Source organism: Clupea harengus, chromosome 14 (assembly GCF_900700415.2).
Source record: "Clupea harengus chromosome 14, Ch_v2.0.2, whole genome shotgun sequence".
In the NCBI taxonomy this organism is placed as follows: Eukaryota; Metazoa; Chordata; class Actinopteri; order Clupeiformes; family Clupeidae; genus Clupea; species Clupea harengus.
Genome location: NC_045165.1, coordinates 9,107,998 through 9,112,997, shown reverse-complemented (window position 1 = coordinate 9,112,997; position 5,000 = coordinate 9,107,998). Strand labels below are relative to the sequence as shown.

At 46.0% G+C, this 5,000-nt stretch overlaps 1 protein-coding gene across 11 annotated transcripts in view; it reads left to right on the top strand.

Moving 5' to 3' along the window:
• Positions 1 to 284: 284 nt before the first annotated feature.
• myt1lb (myelin transcription factor 1-like, b) overlaps positions 285 to 5,000 on the top strand; it is an 88,534-nt gene continuing 83,818 nt past the window's right edge. For 9 of the 11 annotated variants that reach the window (XM_031580493.2, XM_031580485.2, XM_031580486.2 and 6 more), the window contains exon 1: positions 803 to 1,166. The gene's annotated coding sequence lies outside the window, so the exon portion shown is untranslated. The other 2 variants (XM_031580483.2, XM_031580484.2) reach the window with 2 other exon arrangements.

Here is a 5,000-nt window from a genome sequence, read left to right as displayed (position 1 = left end):
GGCACTGATGCTGGGAGCAGACAGTCTGCAGCTCACTGAGAGAGAGAGAGAAAGAGAGAGAGAGAGAGAGAGAGAGAGAGGGAGGAGGGGGGGACCGAACGGATTCAACCCAGGACGGAGAAAAGGGAAAACGCTGTTATACAGCTTCACACCTCTCTCTCATTCTTTTCCCCCACCCCTTAAACAGACACACACACACACATGCACACACACACACACACACACACACACACACACACACACACACACTCTCTCACATATTTACCCACTCACACACATACAGACACACACACATACACATACACATACAGATACAGACACACACACACATACAGATACAGACACACACACGCATACCGCAAATACACTTCAGGGTACCGTGGCTAGGCACTCTTCTTCTTCTCTTGCCTTTTCTGCCTCTTCTTTTGTCTTGTCCCTGCGCGTGTGCTGTGGAGCTCTGAACACCACGCCGATGATGTGAGAGGCACGATGGGGAGGGTGAGCCTGCTTTCCTCTTCTCGCTCTGCATCTCTCCTCCTTCTTCTCTCTCTCCCTCTCTCTCTCTCTCTCTCCCTCCTTCCCTCTCTTCCTCTCTCTCTCTCTCTCTCGCTCTGTCTCTCCCTCCTTCCATCTCTTCCTCTCTCTCGCTCTGTCTGCTGCTCTCCTCCTTGCAGTCTCCTACGCTGTGGCGGCCCCATCCCTGCCTTTCCCCGCTCCGCCTCATTGGTGCTGCCCCCATTCTGCTCTTCTCTTTTTTCTCCTCCCTCTCTCTCCCTCCCTCACTCCCTCCCTCTCTCTCCCTCCCTCCCTCCCACCCTCACTCTCTCTCTTCCACTGCTCAGCTCCGGGCCCATTGGTCGCCTGCCTTCACCGATTATCTCCTCGCTTCCTTCCTTCCCCGGCTGTCTCTCCCTCGCTCCCTCTCTCTCTTTCCTCCTCCTCTCTTTCCCTTTTCGTGCCTGCTGTCTTTCAACTCATAAAAATGATTTGCATACAGGAGGAGAGAAGAACTTTCCTGTGAGAGAGTGAACAAGAGAAACACAGAGAAAGAGAGAGTGTGTTTTTTGCGTGAACGATAGAAGTGAGAGGGAGAGAGAAAGGGAGGAAGCACTTCAAGGAGAACCTGCAGAGAAAAAAGTTTGAGAGAAGACTGCGTTCTGAAACTGGTGGGTCAATTCTATTTTTATTGTTGTTGTGAAAGCGTTGGCTGGCTCTGCATGTGTTTGAACTGAATTCTTCATGTTGCGATACATACGTGTGTCAGGAAAAGAACAGGAAATATTTGAATATTTGAGCCTCTCACACCAGGAGAGATTTCTGTGGATGCTGAGTTCCTACTGTTGTTTTCCTGTGTTTCTTGTTCTTTTGTACGCTGCTTTGCTCCCTACTTTCTGACATACTGTGGAGGCATGCGTCGCAAAACAAAGTAGGCAGGGAAACTAATGCTAATGTGTTAGCTGCGTGAGCAGCAGGCTACTTTATTTACCAGTCGTCCTTCCCTCGCACATGCACGTGTCCATGTGAAAATCTCTCTGCAAGGAGCTCTTTCTCTTCCACAATTACCCCGAGAGGAAGAGAGTAGGATTAGGAGATGTGGAGGTCATATGTTGTGGTGCTTTGTCTCCAGAAGCTTCTGTGGGCTGCATGATGTAAGTACTGTGAGTTGCTAGACTACAGGCATCCATAGGTCTCTGTCAAGCAGGTCATTGTTCCACCCAACTCTAGTGCATTGTCTCTGCCTCTGGATTTGCCTTCTACTGCTGGATAAGTGGCTTTATTCTGATGATGTTTGCAATGGATTTTCCTTGTGTATTTTGGTCTAACTTGAGAATGAGACCAGAATAGGCAGCATATTTGATATCAAATCTGTATAGAATGCAGGGAACATGGAGTTTAACAATTCTGTTTAACTTGATGAAAAACTTGTAATGACACTGTGTTGCTGAAGAACTTAAAATATTGATAATTATGAAAATGTATTTGAAAAGTTTACATACAGTTAGCATTGCTATAAATAATAATACTAATAATACTAATAATACTACTAAAACTAATACTAATAATAATACTACTACAACTAATAATAATAATAACAAATCTTATAATACTGAATTAGCTTTATTTGAATATAGTTATTGTGTTATGTTTTTAAGCTAGGAGTCTTGTTTACGAATCGTGCACAGACCATGTGCTTTCCAAAAAGCAATCTCCTGCTCCTAGTTGATCAACAGAGGGCTAATCTTACACGCGTAGTGCACACACTGGTGTTTACCCCAGCCTGCTCTGCCTCCCCAAACCCCGGGCTGTGCCTCATCTTGACACATCCTGAGGGGTGCTCAGTCATCCTCATCACCCCTTCATACAGCCAGCCAGGAGAACTCTCCTGTTTGTAACCTGATCTTGGAGGGTTTGGTGAGTGCCGGCCACTGTAGTCTGGTGAAGAAAAGGGAGAGATAGAGAGAGAGGGAGAAAGAGAGAGAGGGAGGGAGAGAGAGAGAGAGAGAGAGAGAGAGAGAGAGCTCTCTGCTCTGCTCTAATGGCCTCTTCATATCCAGACTCACTGAGTGTCTGCCGTGTTGAAGTGACACCCCCCTACTGTAGGTCGGTGGGGAGGGGGGCTGAGTTCTTGGCTTTGGCGTGGGGGTTAAACACGCAGCTCACCTTCACTGCAGACTCCACAGCAGGTATCCAAGAGGGAAAGAGAGAGGGAGAAGGAGAAAGCCGTAGAGAGAGAGAGAGAGAGAGAGAGAGAGAGAGAGATGAGAGATGAGAGTGGCAGAAGAAAGAAGGAGAGTGAGTGGAGGTTGGCTACATCCTGCTCTGTGGGGTAGGAGCTGTACAGCCAGATACAGACATGCAGATGCACACAATCACAAACACACACAAACATTGGCACACACACACATTTGCACACGCACACACACACACACACATACATGCACTCACTCACTCACATACACACACATACAACACATACACACACACTTCCTTCTCATACTGTGCTTTTCCTTCTTTTCTTCTCGTAATGTGTGTGGGAACAATAACGTGTATAGTTAATAGTTGTGTGAGACTCCTGCTCTCTGTAGTCGGGGCTGAGACCACATGGCTGGTGGGAATGCCAGGGGTCTCTCTGCAAAGAGGGCCAACATCCCTGACCTGAACACACAGGTTGCTGCTCTGACAGTCACTTCCTTCACAGCTTTACTGCAGAGGGGCAGAACCCAACAACCACTTGAGAATGAGAAAGATGTATATATATAGAATAAGAAAGTCGTTTTTCTCTATCATGTTTATGGATAATATAAAGGCAAAGAGAGAATTGCCATTATTATTTTGTTTTTGCTTTTCACATCAAAGAGAAAGGCCCAAAGAAAAATCTGTCAAACATCTGCTACGAGTAAGTCTGAACTACTGCCTGCCATTTGTAGAATAATGATCTGTGTGAGAGTAATCTCTTCCCTCAAATGTGCACATTCGGTGATTTGTTGATTAACAGTAATTAGCAGTCACAGTCTGTGTAAATAGGTGCTTCTTAATTGTGTGACAGTCTTTGATCATGTTTTGTTTATTTTGTCACAAACCACACGCTTCTGGTAAACCAAAGGTCAAGGCTAACTTTGAGAAGAACACGTTCACAAATATGTCAGGGTGAGACTTCTCAAAGCGCTGTCAAAACCAGAAAACCTTGCAAGCCACCAGAAATAACAACAACGTCTCTTTTGAGGTTCTGCAGTGGTAAACAAACCAAACATCACGATTAGGATTACTGTGACAATGCCGCTTTTTGCTTGAAGCTAGTCACACGTTTCCGAGCAAATAACATGAGAACATCATGTGTGGAAAACTAGACCCTCCTTTGACTCTCAAATACAGGATATACACAAACTCTGGTTAGTTTGGCGTTCTAGCTGGTCTTGTAGATGACCAGATATGAATGAAAGAAAGGACAAATCAAGAGAGAGTGACTGAGTGAGAGAGAGAGAGAGAGTGAGTGAGTGAGTGTGTGAGAAATAGATGGCTTGTCATAGTAGCTTGTTCAGCTTGGCTAGGTAGGAGCGGCGGTGAGAATCTCTCCTCTCTAGAAACAGGCTTTGCTGTGTGGCGGGCGGTGGCGGCGGGGGCCGCGCGACACAGAAATGAGATTAAATAATAGAGGGCTAGCACTCTGCCTGCCGCTCACCGTGACCTTCTGCGCGGAAGGAAAACCCCTCCCGGAAGCCTGGTGGACGGCAAGCCGGAGCACATTTGCAACAGCTGGCCAAGAAAGGGTGCAATAAGCCGGAGTTTCCCCCCGAGGATGCGCCAATGATGATGATGATGGGTCGCTAGGTCTGTCAACAGGAAATTGCATTGCATCTAATGGAAGTCACTAGTGTATGTAATACACACTAACGCAAATATATAGGTTGCCTGTCATATTTTAAGCAGTCAAAATGTATTATTGTGGACATTAACCCAGGCTAAATTGAAATAAAATGAATAAAATTACATTCCAAATTGCGATCTAAAATCAGTGGGAAGTATTTGATTCTCCCTTTGAACAATCTGTCCCGTGGATCATCATTAGAATAGGGGTCTTCAAAGGCTAGTGTGTGTTTAGGCTGGCCTTCACAGAGAGATGAACTAATGAATGAGAAATAACAGGCCTCCTGGGATTCCTGCACGTCATTGTTGACCTGTCTAGCACAGGGAGAGAGAGAGAGATAGAGGGAGAGAGAGAGAGAGAGAGAGAGAGAGAGAAAGGCAAGGAATGTGGAGGGAGACAGAAATAATAAGAGAAATGAAAGCAAAGCAGGAGAGCAAGTGTGTTTGCTGTCCTCTGTGTGTGTGTGTTTTTTTTGTGTGCGTGTGTGTGTCTGTATGAGCATGTGCGGGTATACATGTATGTTCATGGTCATGTTGTCTCTGCAGACGTGCACACACTCATATGCATGTGCATACAGGCACAAGTGCACACACACAGACACAGACACAGACACAGACACACACACACACACAGA